Genomic DNA, 20,718 nt, shown 5'->3' with positions numbered 1-20,718 from the left:
TACTACATGTAAATAATATTTTTTCATATGTTTCTCAACTTCATATAGAAAACTTAAAAGAAAAAAACTTTAAAAAAAATATATTTCCATGTTGTCATTGCTTTGGTCCCCCAATTTTATCCTTTATGTAACCAGAAAAGTAATTCCCAGAAGTTTCCACTGATGGTAAAAACTTTTATATTCAGAAATAATACTTAAGTATAGTAGATTAACTTTGGGCCACTATTGACAATATTTAGTGCTACACATCACATCAGCTCAGTAACTTTAAGTCAGATCACATATACATTCAATATTTTCTCTCTCTGGTTTAATACATGCACTTTGTGATTTTTAAGAACTATGATTTTTTTTTAAAGATTAGCTTTATAATGTGGCAAAAATACAGTTTTAAGTTTTTTAAAAAGGTTTATTTATTTTTAGAAGGAGAAAGCACACATGAACGGGGTGGGGGGCAGGAGCAGAGGGAGAAGGAGAGAGAGAATCTCAAACAGCTCCACCTGAGCATAGAGCCTGTATCAGGGCTCCATCTCAAAACCCTGAGATTATGACCTGAGCTGAAACCCAAGAGTCAGATGATCAACAGGCATCCCCATTTTGAGTTTTTAATAAATGAAACAAATAGTTGTTATATTTAAGTGCTTAAGTCATCGATTTTACTATCTTATTGATTTTAATAATTTCCAATACTTATATACCCTGTAATCTGTATAACTTATAATTTAGCAGAGCTGAATTTTCTTTTTTTTTTAAAGATTTTTATCTATTTATTCATGAGGGCCACGGAGAGAGAAAGAGAGAGAGACAGACAGACAGACACACACACACACACACAGGCAGAGGGAGAAGCAGGTTCCATGCAGGGAGCCCAACTTGGGACTCAATCCCGGGCCTCCAGGATCAGGCCCTGGGCTGAAGGAGGCGCTAAACCGCTGAGCCACCCGGGCTGCCCTGAATTTTCTTTACGAACTAAATAGAGCAGATGTGAGGGCTATCTGGCTTGACATCTGTCACCCCATTGATCACCAGGGTTGATTCAGCTGATCTGGCTGGCTAGGCGGGTGTCCCCTTCCTCACCACTCCATGTGTGTCCCTCCTGAAGCTGCGCGCTCAGTCAAAGAGGATGACCGTCCCCAATAGAGGAGGACCATTCTTCAGTCAAGGGTATACGAGTAGCTGCACTCCCCTGCTAGAACCTAACAAGCTTTCAAGGTCTGTTTGCAGGAGAGTGTAGAGTAGTCAAGCTTCCAAGACTCCAGATGCATCCAAATGAGGTGCTGCATATGGCAGTCTGCCTTTGTTTAAAACAAAACAAAACAACTAAAGCTTATTTGGTAAAATTTGCCCTAATAAATGGTGAAAACACCAAAACACCTATTTTTTTTTTTAAGATTTATTTATTTGAGAGAGAGAACATATGCACATGAGTTGGGGAAGAGGCATAGAGAGAGAGAGAATGAGTATCCCAAGCAGACTCCCTGCTGAGCTGAGAGCCTAACTCGAGTCTCCATCCCAGGACCCTGAGATCATGACCTGTGCCAAAATCAAGAGTTAGGATGCTTAGCCAACTGAGACACCAAAGTGCCCCCCAAAACATCTATTTTTAACTAGATTTTTAACTCTTCCCCCAGATTTTTAGTATTCATATTCTTTCTCCCTCCTTCATCCTACCTCTCCTGCCTACAATCAGAAATAAAAGAAAATGAGGAGAACAGGATAGAGTAGAAAGTACAGAATTTCAAAGGGAAAATAATTTTTCACTCCAACCTAGAAATTTTCATACTTGTGTCATGACCACTTGAGTGCAAAAAATTCCAAAATTATTAGTGCTTTTGGCATAAAAGCTTAACTCTAGTTCAAGTCTCAAGTTAATTTTACCTTGAAAAACCAGAAAAATCTCTAAGAATCTTAAAAAATATAATGGGATAAAAAAAGATAGTTAAATTTAAAGGAATATTACTACTCAGTCTCAGTTGAATTATAAGGGCACAGCTGCCAGCCAGATAGGATGTCCATTCAAATATCCAGCCTTTTCATCTGCATGTGCTAGAAGTTGTCCATTATCCTTCAGTCATTTGCTGATTCAAGCAGTGGATTAGCCTACCAGCCCTTTAGGCAAGGAGTATAATTTTACTGAAAATTTGTGGTATTGCTTCTATTGGTAAAGAAACAACTAGACCCTGTTAAAGCTGTTTATCACTTTGGATGTTAAATCTACAAGCAAGGTTGTTGTGTACTTCACATGTAAGCTGGGGATGGTATTTAACAAAATGATTTTCAACAAATTTACACAGAGTAGAATCTTTTCCTAAGCAGGGAGCCCTGAAATGGTGCTCGATCCTAGGACACTGAGCTGATGCCAGGATGCTGAGCCAAAGGCAGACACTTAACCAATTGAGCCACCAGGTGCCCCGTGTCCCTTTTATCTTTATATCCTCTGAGTCTAGTCTAATAAGCAGATGGTTCTTAAAGTTTGTGTAATGAGTGGATTAATAAGTGAATGAATATATTTGTGATACATTATGTGATATATACATGAAATGGTTTTTCATCCTAACTGCCCATTAGATTCACTAGGGAAATGTTCAAAGAAATACTGATGACTAGGCCCCACTGCCATAGATTCTGAATCATTTGGTCTGAAGTGAAACCCGGACACGTTCTCCTTTTTAACTTTTTAGCTTTTAATTGAAGTATGACATGCATACAGAATTTATTTCACAGTGCTTGTATCATAACTATACAGGTTGCTAAATATTTACAAACCAAATATACCCATATACCTATCATCCAGATCAAGAAACAGAAAATTCCATCACCCAGAAGTCTCTTTCTTGCCCCATTCTGGTTACTTCTCCCCTCACTGCTTTTCTAACTTCTAAGAACAGATAATAGTTTAGAGTAACAATACTTTGTAAAATCTCCCCAGATATACTAATGTGCCTCCAGGTTTAAGAACTCCACTTCCCACCACAGACATACTCCCTTGATTAATTCTGGGGTAGAGAATAATATAAAAGTGGATTTAAAAAAAATCAGTGTCACCTCAGATAGTTTTTGCAGCCTAATAGTGATAAGACATTTATATCAACTGAATTTAGTTTTAATCTTTGAAAAACATAAAACAGTAGGTATAGTGGGACTCAATTTCATCAGAAATAAAATATGGTATTTGAGTATTTCTGATTTTTTTTTTTTTTTTAGAATATGTGCTGCTAAAGGCTTAAATCAGTGCCTTTCAATCTTTTCTGTACATTTAGATCACCTGAGAACAGGCCCCACCTCAGGCTAAGTCCATCAGAATTTGTGGTATGGGACCTTAAGTTTAAGAAAGTACCCCAGGTTATTCTAATGTGCACTCAAGGTTAATTGTAAGTTTGGGATTATTTGGAGCTGGTCTTTGGAAAATCTATTTTAAAGTTGATGGTAAAGAATTATTTTTTTGCCTGTAGGTGGAGCTCAACTGCTGCAAGTTAATCCTATAAGCCAAATTGAGTTGTCTGCCCTACTATTTTTGAATATCTGTGTATTGATATGTAATAAATAACCAGAGAGTATAATTAGATCTAACAAACAGACCAAATAGTTAGAAATCAGTGGTTTGTTGTGATGATTATAGTCATTATGGAAATTCGGTCTTTGTGTAACTTTTATGAATGTATTGTGATTACTGTTTTAAATTATTTTCATCAAATCTAAATATAAATCAAAAAATACTAATACATACCCTCAAATTATAATCATCAAACATTTGATAGAAATGTTTCAAGGCTAACTAGAATGTTATTAGTTTTGGTGTTTGAACAGTTTCCCATTTGATCAGCTATATTCTGTTTACCCATCATATTTAGTTGACCTTCTTCATAAAACAACTCTCTTATTTGGCAAAGTTAAGTGGAATTTGTGTTTTAGTTATGACCTGTATTAGTTGACTGAATATGAAATATGATAACACCAGGAATTTAGATATGGATATTGAAGTTGAAATTGAGATTAAAGATCTAATGAGTTGGATTGAACTTTAAATTATGAAGCAAAGAATAATGTAGTTATAAATACCTCCTGAGTATATTCCCTGAGGCCTGGGTGGACACCCACATTAGATGTTGCCAATTTTCCTCTCTCAAGTCTCTCTTTGTTTGGTTTGTTTGGTTTGACATATGTTACTAGGATTTCTTATTTCTCAGGATTTCTAGCCTTCTCAAAAGCATCTGTAACCTTTCTCTCAGGTTGGAGAATCTCTTAGTCTTAATATGATTAGACCTAGGAAGTACAGAATCAAAAAAATAATACAGTATTTAAATTTCAAAAATTTGGAAGATACTATGCATTTTTAAATTATAGCATCAATTTAAAAGATAATAACAAAGGTTGAAATCCACAGATATTTTAACAATCCTATTTGCACCATTAGAATTTGTCATCTCTAAGAAGTCCCCCCTTTTCCTTTCATTAGAACATAGAACATTTACAAGCAAGGAGTGCATTAACCATTTAAAGCATTTCTGCTTTTACCTTCTTTTGCTCTGGGATGTACTGAAGTGAATGGTAAAAAAGAGGAAGAGGAAGAAATGTGAGTTCTATGTAGTGGGTATCTGGTCTCTGAATAAAGAAAATTTGCAGTTAGTATTTCTCTGGTACGGAGTAGTAGTGGTTGAAATACTGTATTTTCAAGAAATATTTGGGTTTGCCAGTAGATATTAGCTTTTGAGCCGTCCTAATTTTAACGAAGTTTGCGGTAACTTGTACTAGAACTTGACATTTATTTGTTGATTGATTTTATTTATTCATGAGAGAGACAGAGAGAGAGGCAGAGACACAGGCAGAGGAAGCAGGCTCCATGCGAGGAGCCTGATTTGGGACTTGGTCCCGGGACTCCAGGATCACGCCCTGGGCCAAATGCAGGCACTAAACCTCTGAGCCACCCAGGTGTCCCAACTTTTATTTTTTGTGTGTTCTTTCCTAAGCAGTCATCCTGTTCTCAAACATGTTACTATTGTTGCCAAACACTGCAAGAACTGCTATGTACCAGACCATGATAGATTTCAGGAACATGAAAATAAAGGAGAAATGATTTGTCTGCAGACGTTCATAATATAGGGCAAAAATGAGATTATAAACAATTACAATTCAGTATGTCACATGCTCTAAAAGACATGCACGTAAATTATTATGGATATTAAGTAGGCAATATATATTTCTGGAAAAGTTCAAAATACCAGGTCAAAAAGAGTTAATGTAAAATTGCCATTTCTGTAGATCAAGAATGGTCAAATATCAGCAATTTCACAAGTCACACCCTAATGCTAATAATATAAACCATTATTTGGAGGCATTATTGGAAAGAAATAACATTTTAGCATTAAGTTCAGCCCTTTAAATTAGAGTTGTATAATCCCCCAGCATAAACTTGATGGTTTATTTTACTGCCTTTACCTCTTACATTTAAATTTTTGGAATAGTAACAATTATAAACCATACCATCATTTGACATTTCTGGCAAGATTCCATTTTTCTTCTGTTTGGGTCTTTATAGCAAAGATTTTTGGATATTCTGAACAAAACTGTTTTGTGGGCTATTTGAAATAAAAAAAAAAAAAAAACACTTTTAAAATGCCCAGTTAGTTCATTGAGAACCTTAATCCACATCCAAGAAATCACCTTCAAAATAAAACAAACAAAAAAATCCCCAAACTTGAGTTATATATTTAAGAAATACAACAACCCTACTGTTATTTCAAATGGCAGACAGGAAGCAGTGAACTGCACATGTGGGGGAGATTCTCCTGTCAAAATGGAGGAGAGGTATTTGCATCTATTTAGAATGTATTGATTTCTCTTACCCTTGACAGTTCTGTTCCATTGATCTGGTAGTATCAATTGTTTTTGGAGAATGGAATTGCACATATGAAATGTAGTGTCAAGATTATGTGCAAAAAACATTAAATTATTCAAGCATTTGAGGAAGTGTTCTCTACCCTGGAACAAATCTAGTCATACTGAAGAGTTTTGAGACTCACTGCTTTCTTACTTTCATTGTCTGTACATTGTGAATTCACCTATAAATTAAATTGGCAAGTATTAGGGGCACCTGGTTGGTTTAGTCAGTTAAGTGTCCAACTCTTGGTTTTGGCTCAGGTTATGATCTCAGGGTCCTGAGGTCAGGCTCCATGTTCAGCCTGGAGTCTGCTTAGGATTCTTTCGGTCTTCCCCTCCTTATCCCTCTGCCCCTACCCCTGCTCACATGCACTCTCTCTCAAATAAATAAGTAAAATCTTAAAAAAAAAGATAAATTTGCAAATATAACTTGGATAAAATACAGAACAAAGATGCCACTCAAGACACAAAGGTCTTTGTTTAGCACAAAGTTAAAAGCACTTGAAGTTACACATGGGCCTGAGGGAGATTTATTATTAGTGATTCTATTTTTTCTCTCTCTAGTTTTCTCTATCCTTTCCCCCTCTAACCATTCAGGGATTTTACCACCTTCCAAGTATGGCTTCACTTAGGCATGTTGAGTTTCTCTTTTGTACTACACACTATGCTAGGTCCTAGGATGCTCAGATTAGTAAGTCTGAGTTTCTTTATAAGTTGGTAAGTGTCTAGTAAAGGGACACAGTTGAATGAACACATAAAGGCTGTGAGGTATTCATAGGTACTCTAGCCAGACAGTTGTTGTGTTATTCCACAAATATTTCTTGTTCTACGTGTGACTGGACACTTTGCCAAATCAATTTATTACTCTAATTTAATCTCCAAAACAAGGCTACAAGGTATAGTCTGTATTATAACTCTCATTTTAAAAGTAAAGAAAACTAGACTTAAAGAGTTTAAGTGATTTGTATGTAGAAAGTGGCAAAGCTGATCCCGTCCCTTCAGGGATGAGCACTGGATGTTGTATGTTGGCAAATCAAACTTCAATAAAAAAGAAAGCAAGCAAGCAAGTGGCAAAGCTGGTCCTTGAACCCGCAATGGTCTGACACCTCTCTGGAGCCCAGAGAAGGGTGGGCCAGGGCCAGCTCACACGTGTCCAGCCGAAGTGAAACTCTCATGGAATGTCTCTAGCAAAGGTATGAGATCATGTTAGAAATATTATTCTATATAAGTGCAGGGGATAGATTGGAGGAAGGACACTGAAACAGAAAGACACATTAGCAGAGTAGTACATTAGTCCAAGGGAGAGGTAATCAGAGTCTAAGTCACTAAAGTAGTATCTATGGGGATGGATTTCGAGATAATGAGAAGGTAATAGATTTGAATATAAAAGACCTAAAGGAAAAAGTTATACCTCAGATGACTCCTAGGTTTCTGGTTTAGATTACTTGGCTGAGTGGTGGTGAGAAGTATTGGGATAGAAATTCTGGGTGTTCTTAGTACTTCCCTCTGACATTTTTGTCCTTTTAGTCCTTCCTGATATTCTTCAGTGTCCTACATACAAACATACTGAACTGCTTCCTTTTTTAGTCAGCTGAAGTTAAGTTATGCTATAGTAACAAACAATCTCCAAATCTTACTGGGTTAAAATAATGTTTGTTCTCTCGTTCTGGCTACATCCTGGCAAGATGGGTGGGTGGACTCCACATCACTTACATTCAGAGGCCCAGGATGAAGGAGAAGCCTTTTGCCAAGAGGCACAGCAGAGGGAGGAGAGTGATGATGGAATCATCATATACTAGTTCTTAAAGCTTCTGCTTAAGACGTGGCATCCATCATCTCACCATTTCATTGGTGAGAGCAAGTGATGTGGCCAAGCTTAGTGTTTCTATGGTTAAGTATAAACCTCTCACAAAAAGGAGCAGTGAATGCTTAGAAATAGTAATGTAATCTCCTCCAGGCTTTGCTTTAATCAGGAATAGTATAAATACTCATGACTGTGTAATAAATTTAGCCATCATCTTCCTGGTAGACAGGACAAAAAGAGACATAATAAACATTACTTGATTGCCATTATCTGAATTTTAGGAAGGAGGATATCAATTCCTAATTATCACCTACTTTTAAAAGTATAAAATCTAAAGGAAATGCTCTCTTATCCATCTTTTCACAAGGGGTGAAGAAGAACACAATGGCAATTTTCCACAAGTTTCACAGAAGACGCAGAAACCCTTCATATGCATGTAACATTAAATCATAAATATCTTCGATATTTTAAGGATCCTCTGGTTGTGGGGAACAGAAACCTACTCAAGGAACTCAAATTTTTCTATAAATGGATTTTACTTATAAAGTAAACTGAAGGGATTTTTGTATAAAGGAATAGAGGAGTTGCACAGAATCCAGATAAAAGAATTGTGTACAGGCCTGACAGGAAGCCAAGTTGTCAGAAACTTATATTACCTCTCCTTCTGCCTCCCCAGCTCTTTTTCTTTGTTCATTTGTTGTTACCTTCTGCAATCTGATGTTTTCTCTGTAGGGCTCTAGCCTGTTGTCTCCTGCAGTTCAGCCCTTCAGAAGTAAATTGACTTTAATTCTGTGTCCCAAAGCCTGACTCTCCAGAGAAAGAATCTTACTGGCTTAGTTTGGGTTAACTATCCATTCAATTATGACATTGGAGAGGACAGTGATGGTGGAGGGGCTCTTAGAAAGCCATGAGATATGTCAGTATGATAGAGATGGCTTGTCCCTCCATTAACCACTTCCCTTCTTATTTAGTAATGAGAACCCAGATATTTAGCTGGACTCATACCTGCCTCATTAAAGGACATTCACCAAACTCCTTTGTAGCAAGGCAAGGCCTTGTGAACAAATTCTGGCTAATGAGAGAAACAGAGGCATATCAGAGTTTCAGGCAGTCTTTTCTAAAGGAAAGAGGGAAGGGGCAAGCCTTGGTAGAACAGGGAGGTTGAAAGAATCTGGGTGCTTAAAGACCTCATGGAGCTATGATTCTAGCTTGGATTTCCTAGCTGGAGTTGACCCGTTGAAATAACCTTCAAGTATTTATGCCACGTTATTTGGAGTTTCCATTAAGTGTAACAGAACCTAAATCTAACTGATACAGTAAGGCTATTTCTTTCAGGGCTGTAAGTAGAGAAGGTTCTCTAAGGTGGGCATGTGGGTAGAGAGGAAATGAATAGCTGTTTCGTTAGTTTTAATAGCTTTCTTAGTTCGTTTCCTTGTTGTTCCTGGCAGAGAATCATATTAATTATTAACACCCAACATCTTCCCTGCTCTTCTCACTTTTGGCTAATGACCTGGCTTCTCATTTTATTATGAAAACAGAAGTAGTTAGAGAAATGCCTTCTTTTCCCACCAACAATGTATCCATTGCATCTGAATTCATATGCTTCTGGCAAAGGCAACCCCTTTACTCTGTGCTCTTGGTCTTCATATCCTTAATTTTTTTACATACTTTGGCCAACCTGTTATCCACTTTACTCTTATGGCTCACTTCAAATGTGGCATATTGTCCTTCTTGTTGTTTCACACTGAGCTCATTCTTTTCTCAGGCCTCTGCACTTTGGGTTATCTCAGCTTGAAAGTTTCCTCTCTGAGATCGTCAGTAACCATTCCTTCCCTCCATGCAGTTCCTTGCTCAGACATTATCTTTTCAGACCACACTATTTAAAATAATTCCCTCCCTGCCTACCAGGGGTACATATCCAAATAACCTGAAGACAAATTTTAAAAATTTGTTTGGCTTTTACAAAATGGATATCCTGGGATCTACACCCCTGAGGAAAAAAAACACAAAACAAACAAAAAATCCATCAGTAGTGCTAGGATGTGATTTGCTCATAGTTTTTGTAGCCAAATAGATAGTGATAGAAATATACACATTACTTATCTTTTCCTATATGTTGCAGTGTAGGCGAATAAAGGTAAACAAGGTTGAAAGTTAAGTTTAATCCAGATTATCTGTCTTTTTCGAAGCTGGGCTCAGATATTTGCAGAAGACAAGGTTGCTCTGTTGTAGGGAGACAAAGTAAGAGGGTCTCTTCACCCAGCCAAAGTCAGTTTTCTACAAGTTCTATAACTTCTTTAAGAACCATTGCCAGAATATTTCATCAACATTAATCTAAATGAGTGGATTTTATTCTATTTTGTTCACCTTATTGAATCTTTGCCTTTATTTAAGCTTGTCTTTTAAAAAGTAGACACAATATAAACTATTCAGCAATGACCTACTTTGAAGAGGAATCTCAGAATTCATTACAGTTCTTTCCTTTCTGCCAACTTTGATACTTTAATAATATTTGATATCTATTCTCTCCTTAGCCTTTATTGTTTAGATACTACTACACCACATGTATTAGTTCATTCAGTATATTTGTGTATTCATGTTGATTTCAATGTGTTTACTTATGTAAATGCACCTATGTGAGTGTTAAACCTTAACTAGTATTTCCATTATTATTTTGAAGTCTACCAGTGGCTTACTCGATTTTTAATATAATTCTGTATTTGATTTATTATTCTTCTACTCACTTAAATTTTTGTTTTATTTTAAAGATCCTTAATACATTTTTCTGGTATTGCTAATTTTATCATGTCAACTAGTCTGACTGGTTTAATTCTTCTTTAAAAATTATTTTGTTGAGAGGGAGGGGCAAGATGGCGGAAGAGCAGGGTCCCCGAGTCACCTGTCCCCACCAAGTTACCTAGATAACCTTCAAACCATCCTGAAAATCTACGAATTCAGCCTGAGATGTAAAGAGAGACCAGCTGGAATGCTACAGTGAGAAGAGTCCGCGCTTCTATCAAGGTAGGAAGACGGGGGAAAAAGAAATTAAGAAACAAAAGGCCTCCGAGGGGGAGGGGCCCCGCGAGGAGCCGGGCTGAGGCCGGGGCGAGTGTCCCCAGGACAGGAGAGCCCCGTCCCGGAGGAGCAGGAGCGGCACCAACCTTCCCGGGTGGAAAGGGGCTCGCAGGGAGTTGGAGCAGGACCCAGGAGGGCGGGGATGCCCTCGGGCTCCCGGGGACACTAACAGACACCTGCGAGCGCAGGAGAGTGCTCCGAGCTCCCTAAGGGCTGCAGCGCGCACAGCGGGACCTGAGCAGCTCGGAGGGGCTCGGGAGCGCCTCCAGGGAGGGAACTGCAGGGCGGGAGCGCGAATCCAACAGCGCAGGCCCCGGAGCACAGGGCGCCGGGACACAGCCCAGGATCCGGCCTCCCCCGGGACAGGCAGAGGCCGGGAGGGCCCAGGACAGCGAGGACGCTCCTGCCCCGAGCTGAGCAGATCGGCGGCCCCACCCCGGAGCCTCCAGGCCCTGCGGACAGAGAGCCCCGTAGTTCCTGCGGAGGCTGAATCCAGGCTTCCAGAGTTGCCATAGCAACTGCGACTGTTCCTCCTGGGGCCTGACCGGGTAAACAACCCCCGCTGAGCCCTGCAGCAGGCAGGGGCAGAGCAGCTCCCCCAAGTGCTAACACCTGAGAATCAGCACAGCAGGCCCCTCCCCCAGAAGACCAGCTGGACGGACCAGTGATACTCCCCCGTGTTCCAATACAACTTGTTTCTGGCCACTCTGCACTGAGCAAAATGACTAGGAGGAAAACCTCACCTCAAAAGAAAGAATCAGAAACAGCCCTCTCTCCCACAGGGTTACAAAATCTGGATTACACTTCAATGTCAGAAAGCCAATTCAGAAGCACTATTCTACAGCTACTGGTGGCTCTAGAAAAAAGCATTAAGGACTCACGAGACTTCATGACTGCAGAATTTAGATCCAATCAGGCAGAAATTAAAAATCAATTGAATGAGATGCAATCCAAACTAGAAGTCCTAACGACGAGGGTTAACGAGGTGGAAGAACGAGTGAGTGACATAGAAGACAAGTTAATGGCAAAGAGGGAAACTGAGGAAAAAAGAGACAATCAATTAAGGGACCATGAAGACAGATTAAGGCAAATAAATGACAGTCTGAGGAAGAAAAACCTACGTTTAATTGGGGTTCCCGAGGGCGCCGAAAGGGCCAGAGGGCCAGAATATGTATTTGAACAAATCCTAGCTGAAAACTTTCCCAATCTGGGAAGGGAAACAGGCATTCAGATCCAGGAAATAGAGAGGTCCCCCCCTAAAATCAATAAAAACCGTTCAACACCTCGACATCTAATAGTGAAGCTTGCAAATTCCAAAGATAAAGAGAAGATCCTTAAAGCAGCAAGAGACAAGAAGTCCCTGACTTTCATGGGGAGGAATATTAGGGTAACAGCAGACCTCTCCACAGAGACCTGGCAGGCCAGAAAGGGCTGGCAGGATATATTCAGGGTCCTAAATGAGAAGAACATGCAACCAAGAATACTTTATCCAGCAAGGCTCTCATTCAAAATGGAAGGAGAGATAAAGAGCTTCCAAGACAGGCAGGAACTGAAAGAATATGTGACCTCTAAACCAGCTCTGCAAGAAATTTTAAGGGGGACTCTTAAAACTCCCCTTTAAGAAGAAGTTCAAGTAACTCTGAACGTGAATGGGCTTAATGACCCCATCAAAAGGCGCAGAGTTTCAGACTGGATAAAAAAACAGGACCCATCTATTTGCTGTCTACAAGAGACTCATTTTAGACAGAAGGACACCTACAACCTGAAAATAAAAGGTTGGAGAACCATTTACCATTCAAATGGTTCTCAAAATATACCCTAAAAACTATAGAACACTTCTGAAAGAAATTGAGGAAGACACAAAGAGATGGAAAAATATTCCATGCTCATGGATTGGCAGAATTAATATTGTGAAAATGTCAATGTTACCCAGGGCAATTTACACGTTTAATGCAATCCCTATCAAAATACCATGGACTTTCTTCAGAGACTTAGAACAAATTATTTTAAGATTTGTGTGGAATCAGAAAAGACCCCAAACAGCCAGGGGAATTTTAAAAAAAGAAAACCATATCTGGGGGCATCACAATGCCAGATTTCAGGTTGTACTACAAAGCTGTGTTCATCAAGACAGTGTGGTACTGGCACAAAAACAGACATATAGATCAATGGAACAGAACAGAGAACCCAGAAGTGGACCCTGAACTTTATGGTCAACTAATATACGATAAAGGAGGAAAGACGATCCACTGGAAGAAAGACACTCTCTTCAATAAATGGTGCTGGGAAAATTGGACATCCACATGCAGAAGAATGAAACTGGACCACTCTCTTGCACCATACACAAAGATAAACTCAAAATGGATGAAAGATCTAAATGTGAGACAAGATTCCATCAAAATCCCAGAGAAGAACTCAGGCAACACCCTTTTTGAACTTGGCCACAGTAACTGGAGAAGGACAAACAGTGTATGTTCTCATTCATTTGGGGAATATGAATAATAGCGAAAGGGAATATAAGGGAAGGGAGAAGAAATGTGTGAGAAATATCAGAAAGGGAGACAGAACATAAAGACTTCTAACTCTGGGAAATGAACTAGGGGTGGTGGAGGGGGAGGAGGGTGGGGGGTGGGGGTGAATGGGTGACGGGCACTGAGGGGTACACTTGACGGGATGAGCACTGGGTGTTATTCTGTATGTTGGTAAATTGAACACCAATAAAAATTAATTTATAAAAAAAATTATTTTGTTTAAACAGTCTCAAATTTATTATGATAATGGGTAGATTTCTGTTCCTACTGAAAAGTACTTTTCTTATGGTCAAAGACAGATACCAATTGACATATGAGCTTAAGTACCAAATCCTTTCTCTTTAATTTGTATTTTCAGTTGACACACAGAGTAAACAGACAGGAAGTTAGATTTGTTCTTTGCTGTATATTTGATTTTCTGGATTCTGTGAAAAAGAATGTTTTCTTAACTATGAAAATTACATGTAATGACTTCCTTTTTCTTCTTTTTGGGTAGGCATTTACTTTTTTAGTCTTATTAATCATTACAAATCATTAGAAAATTTCTGGATATGCTTATTTGTTCATAATATTAACAATAGCTTGAAATAATTTTAAAGGCATTCTTTGTCAGAGGGAATTAAAAAGAAAATTCCTTGGGTTGGCATCAGAGAGTTTAGAAAGGTACCATGTAGACCTCATACAAACTCTAGAGTGTTGTAGTCTTTGTATTTTATATCTTGCTGCTATATGATAAGAGTCAGTTTTAGGTATAGTGTGTAGGTACTTACCCAGTCACCTAGACTAACGGATATATAGCTGACCCGTGGAAGTACATTTAGTGTGATAGAAGGTACAAGTGTCTAATCCTGATGCTGCTGGAGAGTGGCTCAGAAATTGAAAGCTAGGATAACATCGCAAAGTTCTTCAACTATAACTGTTTGGCTTTATGCTCATTATTATATTTTCAGGATTTACCAGTAGTCCAGTGAAGTTTTAAAAATTATGTTTTCTTCATTTTATTGTTTTAGCCTATGCTATACATTATGGGAAAAATTTTGGAACAAAATGTTTACATTTTAGTAGATACTTAAAGGTTTTGCTCATAGCTTTTGTAGCAAATGAATTAGTGAGGAAAATACACGTATTACTTAACCTTTTCCTGTATGTTGGGAGCAGAAGTAAATTAAGGTAAATAGGTTAAAACGCAAGTCTTGATCTAGATTACCTGTCTTTTCCAATGCTAGGCCTGGATGTTTGCAGAAGACAAGGTTACCTATTCTAGAAAGATAAAGTGAGAGGGAGTCCTTTCTTCTAACCAAACTACCTTTACTTCTAAGCTGTGCCAGTGAATAGCAACAACAATTTTAAGTAGTAATAAAGGGTCATTAACAGCTGTTATAGTACCTAAACACAGCCTGCAACAAAAATTAAACACCTAAGAGCCTGGCCTCCTGAGGATGGTTACAACCTAAAAATGGTGGGACTGCAGCATCACCATTTTGGGTCTTCGGTGCTATGGCTATAAGATGGAAGGATATTTGTGTTGCCTTAATTCATGGACTCTTAAGATAACAGATAACCTTTTACAATGTATGAAAGCTATTAACTCAAAATAATTTTCATAAAACACTGATGAAATACTTATTCCAACAAAAAAGCAAGAGAGAAATGTATGAGAAGATTAATTTTAGTTTGTTCTTGATAAAAATTTTTAAAGTAGCATTTGAAGGATGTTTATAAGTTCATACTATATGTATCTTTGAATTGTTCTTTTTTAAAACACTGTAGCTACAGAATTTTAGATTAAGACCTGGCACCTAAACCAGGTTAAAATAAAATGCAAACAACCTCTCTACAAAGCTATAAATCTGACATGGAAATAGATTATACCAAAGGGATTCACCTCATATGGGCTTTTTAAAGTTGAAAACTTAGTTTCCAAGCAGAGCAGTTGCCTAGCTTTCGAATATCACTACATTTTTTTTCCTGCTTCATATTAGGTTGTTTACTTTTTGTTGTTGTTACATTTCTGTTTCTGATTCTTAGAACAGAAAGCAGTCCTTATTTGGAGCTATGATACCTGGAACTAGGTGTACTTAAGTATATGTCGTTTACAAAAACCTATATAGCATTACGTACCTATTAAGTCTTAAAGGTGGAAAGAAGAGATGGCTATTGGGTAGAGAGAGAGAGAGATCAATAGAAGAGAATACAGGGCCCAGAAATAGACCCACACATACACAAATATAATGAACTGATTTTTGACAAAAGTGCAAAGACAGTTTGATTAGAAATGATAATCTTTTAGAGCAATTGAGTCTGCAAGAAACTGAATGTGACACCTACATCACACTTTATACAAAAATTAACTTAGAGGGATCATGAACTTAAAAGTAAAACTATTAACCTTCTAAAAGAAAACATAGGAGAAAATCTTTATGAACTTGGGTATGCTAATGAGTTTTTAGACACAAGAAGTCTACTGATAAATTGGACTTTATCAAAATTAAAAGAACTTTGGCTCTGCTAAAGATGCTTTTAAGGGATGAAAAGATAAGACACAGACTGGGCAGCAATACTTGCAAGTTACATATCTGGTAAGAGACTTGTATCCAGAATATATAAAGAATTCTGAAAACTCAACACTAAAAAACAAACCCATTTGAGAAACGAACAAAAGATCCAAACAGATATTTCACCAAAGATACATGAGGCAAGCACTATATGAAAATGTTATATGTACATCCTTGCCGAAATGGACCACTACTGTAAGCAAGGATTTAAAATTTGTAGTATTATTTACTTCACATTTTAGTATTCAGTAAATAAGGAGCTAGAAGAAAACAAAAGTTAAAGCCTATCTGTTTTTCAATCTGGAACTTGACTAACTCTACCTGCAAGGCACCTAGACCTTAGATTCTAATACTGGCTCTTAGTTTTATATTTTACACAAAATATTAGAGTTGTCCACCAACACACAGAAACAGAGCAGTTTTGCAGAGAGAATAGGGGAAGAATGGTGAGGCTAGACTGCTTTCTAATCTTCCTTTAGTTGTATTTGCAATATTCATTTTACCCAGGATTACTCTCCAAGCAATGGACAATCCAGGATTTAAACACAGATATATTTGACTTAACTGCCGTACTATATACCTCCCTTGAGATGAGCCATAAAGAATGGGATATTAGAATGGTGGGTCAGGATGCGGACCAAGGGATTGTGAGAATTTGATATCCTGATAAGTGTGGATATGGTTGCACATCTGTAGGAATTGAGGTAGAAAATATTAGAGGAATAAACTGGAGCCAATCAAGATGGGCCTTGTATGGCATACTTAAACCGGACTTTGTTCTTCAGATGGTGGGAAACAATATAAAAGGTTTAAAATTGGAAAGTGACATGATTAGCTTTTTGTCTTAGAGGGATCATTGTGGTAGTAACATGTAAAATAAACTGCAAAGAGCCAAGACTAGAGGTTGAGGAGACCGACTGGAAGACTGCTTTAATAGTCCAAGTCCAGGTAAAATATAATGAAAACCCCAACCAAGACAGTTGCAAGGAGATTTGCATTTAGGAAACATTTTTCCAAACATCTACAATATGCATGTGGTAGATAGAAAGATAAAGATACTCCCTTTGCCTACAAAAATGTTTGCTCTCGGCTGAGCCAGACAGTATACCTGTCTTGTACACAATGAACTCTGTATAAAGCAGAGGTTCAGAGAAAGTCAGCAGCTTCATGGAGGAGGGACAGATTAATTTTGACTTTAGGGATCAGGAAGTCTGCATGTATGCAAAGTAGATAGCATTAATACTAGGCCTTGAGGAAGGAGTAGAGTTTGAATAAGAGGAAATGGGTGGGAAAGGGAATTTCCAGTAGAGGAAATGGAGAAAAGCCCAGAGTGTATTTGAGGAACAATCTGTTGTGACTAGAGGAGAGGATATAGTTGGAAATAAAGATGGAAAGATAGGGTTGGGACCAGATCATGAGGTACCTTCCAGGAGAGTAAAGTGCAAATATAACTCATTTTGCTTGATTTATGTGTTAATGCAAATGTACAGAAAAACATAGATCAACTTCTTTTTTCACCTACTCTAGGTAAACCAGTTTGAAAGATTAAAAGTTGGGTGAATATTGGATTCCTACATTTTTGGACGGGAGATCTATGAGTAGGAAGGTTTAGTGAGATTACTATATTAGAGAATTATGTTTATTTTAGTTTTTATAATTTGAAAGTGAACACTAAATCCCTGTAGTAAATGAGGTGGTAGTTTAGGGAGAGGAATGAATCTACCTAGTGACAAGATGAAAACAAATTTTATTTCTAGCACTTTGACAAAAATCTTAACGTGTATAGTTAACATTAAATAACAGCTGTGATTTATAAAAGTTTAGATTCTGATCTCACAATCATTACTCTAAATGAGAACTGAACAAATAGCATTTCTGAATGTTTCTTCACCTATAAAATGTGATTAATACCTGCCCTTCCTATCTTAATAGAGTTGTGGTCATATCAAATGAAATAATATGTATGAAATTACTTTTAAAACATGATGCCATTGATGGCCAGTGATTATAGAGTTTAAAGTGCCTTTTGGTGACACACAATCCATGTTCTCATTTAACAGCCTTAGAATAGCTCACTTTCTGGGAGCCCCTTCCAACCATGCCATATTTCAAAATAAAATGAAAGCTTAATGCCAGGTAATTGACAGTGGTTAATAAGCATATATGACAACCAGAGTAGTAGTTAAGGGGATGTATGTATTTAAGGGGCATGACACTAATGAAGTAGAAGAGATGACCCCAGTCTACAGGGGCAATTTGGGGAGACAAGCCAAGCATACCTAGTAGGAAAATGAGACACTGCTGTCCTTCATAAGTATCCTGGCTCTCCCACCTCCCACAACCCTCTCTAGACTACAGAGAATATACTCTGCATCAGATGTGATTATTGTTGGCTAAATCATGCTATACAAAACATGAGCACATGAAGTTACTTAAGAAAATAATACATTAAAAAGTACAAAATGGCGTAGACAGGCTGAGTAAATACATAGGAAATCCCAAGTAAAATGGTGTGAAGTCAGATGAAATTAATTAATTTTCTTGAAGGTTTGTTTTCAGGCAGATTTATACTGCCAAATGCCAGACTGTAAACTGGAGTAAGTAGATTACAGAAGTAATTTTGCTGGTTAAACAAATACTACCTTCTAAGATAATGAGTTTGCTAATTTGTTGCATTTTACCTAAATTGCTAATTACTATTTTTATTTCATTTGTTTCATTTTGAATGTTTATTAAAAAATGGAAGTATTATTTTTGAGAACATCCTGTTTATAGTAAAAACTTAATGACAACTTTGTAAAACAAAAATAGCATGTCTACAAGTGTGATTAGGGACATGTTCATTTAAGGAAACAAATTTAAAAGATAAAATTCTAACTTTAGCTAGTGTATGCAACTGTTTTATTTTAGAAAGATAAATGTTCTTGCTGAAAATTCGGTGATGACATTTATTGCTTAGGAAAACATGTTGCTATATTTTTCCTTTTATGTGATTTTTAATATAGCACTTACAGAAACACTTCAAATCTTACTAAACAAAACAAACATAAAATGTCACTTTCTAAAATGTACTGGTAACAAAGTTTTCCTGTCTACTCTTAACACTGTAGTTCTGATTGAATATTTCTAATACTAGAACCTTGATATGCCAAAAGTTAAAACACAGCTTAAGGATTTTAAGATACAATTTTTTTAGTTTTTTTATATTTGACTTGTTTAAGAATGGAAAATTTTTATGGACTGATATTACTTGATTTTCTGCATTTGACAAGTTGATGAATGGCCAAGAGGCAGGGCTATTATAGATAGGTGTGCAGAGGACTTGGCCATGGAATGTAGTATGAGCTGGAATCTAGATCGAGTTCTCCTCCAAGCCTTGTGCACTGGGGATGGCCACATCAGCCCTGAGAGCAGGTGCCTTTTTCTAATCTTTGAGCCAAGGAAAGGTGTTTATTTCTTAGGAGGTTCCCCCAGAGGGTATGCCCTTTTGTAATTAACACAAAAGTGCTTTAAGTGCTAGCCTATGGATAAATCATTTAAGAAGTAAAAGAAAATGGGCAGATGGATGGTAGCTTTTCTCAGTGGTTACTGCAGCACAGATGTGTGGCACATTTTTAGGGGCATGAAAGGAACTTGGAGACAGTATATTGCAATGGAAAGAGCTCTGGGGGATCCCTGGGTGGCGCAGCAGTTTGGCGCCTGCCTTTGGCCCAGGGCGCGATTCTGGAGACCCGGGATCGAGTCCCACGTCGGGTTCCCGGCATGGAGCCTGCTTCTCCCTCCACCTGTGTCTCTGCCTCTCTCTCTCTCTCTCTCTCTCTCTCTCTCTCTGTGACTATCATAAGTAAATAAAAATTAAAAAAAAAAAAAAAAAGAGCTCTGGGAGGGGGTTTTGGAAACCAGAGCCCTTAAACATAGGTGTTTGACCTTGGGTGTTCTTTTCTTGAAAATGAAAGGATAGAACTATCTTCAGCCTTCAAGGGTGCATCCAGTTCTTGACTTCTGTGAAGGTTATATCTGGAGTGTGATAAGCAGGGACAAGTTTGAACTGGGAATTTTCCAAATTGGCACATCTGAAATGTCATTAAACTCCTAGAGATATGGGGATCCCTGGGTGGCGCAGCGGTTTGGTGCCTGCCTTTGGCCCAGGGCGCGATCCTGGAGACCCGGGATCGAATCCCACATCGGGCTTCCGATGCATGGAGCCTGCTTCTCCCTCTGCCTGTGTCTCTGCCTCTCTCTCTCTGTGTGTGACTATCATAAATAAATAAAAATTAAAAAAAAAAGTTTAAAAAAAAAACTCCTAGAGATATGTATTTTATGTGTTTATAGCATCTATAAGTCTTGAAATCAAGTAGTTCTTCAACTTTCTACTTATTTTGTTTAATTTACTTTTCTCCTTTTTCTTTGTCTATTTTTTGTTGTGGTAGCTGTCGTTGGTTTTTTTTTTTTGTTGTTTTGTTTTGTTTTTTTGTTTGTTTTTTTAGCTTCTTATGCTGGAAGTTTACATAATTGATTTTGAACTTTATTTTTTTTTAATGTAAGCATTTAAAGCTCTAAACATGGCTTTTCTGCGTCTCACCAATTTTGTTGTTGTTAAGATAGTTTTATGCATAAGCTTGGCTAGGCTAGAGTTTAATCAAACACTAATATAGGTGTTGCTGTAAAGGTATTCTGTAGATGCAATTAAAATCCATAATCAGTGACTTTTAAGTAAAGCAGATTATCAGACTTAATCTGGGGGTCCTGATTCAATTAGTTGAAAGGCTGAGGAACAGATCTGAGGCTACTCTGAAGAAGAGATTCCATCTTTGGAGAGCAGCTTTAGCTCATACTGTGGAGAGTTCCAGCTTGCCCTTCTTAATGGCCTACTTGC

The 20,718-nt window shown here is 37.8% G+C and overlaps 1 protein-coding gene across 1 annotated transcript in view; it reads left to right on the top strand.

Annotated features, from left to right (window-relative positions):
- The window catches only part of CWC27 (CWC27 spliceosome associated cyclophilin), a 194,801-nt gene that overhangs the window by 32,805 nt on the left and 141,278 nt on the right, over positions 1-20,718 (top strand). The gene's annotated exons all lie outside the window — the stretch shown is intronic.

Source organism: Nyctereutes procyonoides, unplaced genomic scaffold (assembly GCF_905146905.1).
Source record: "Nyctereutes procyonoides isolate TBG_1078 unplaced genomic scaffold, NYPRO_anot_genome, whole genome shotgun sequence".
Classification (NCBI taxonomy): Eukaryota; Metazoa; Chordata; class Mammalia; order Carnivora; family Canidae; genus Nyctereutes; species Nyctereutes procyonoides.
The sequence above is the reverse complement of the archived record's forward strand: the minus strand, read 5'-3'. Positions and strand labels throughout refer to the sequence as shown.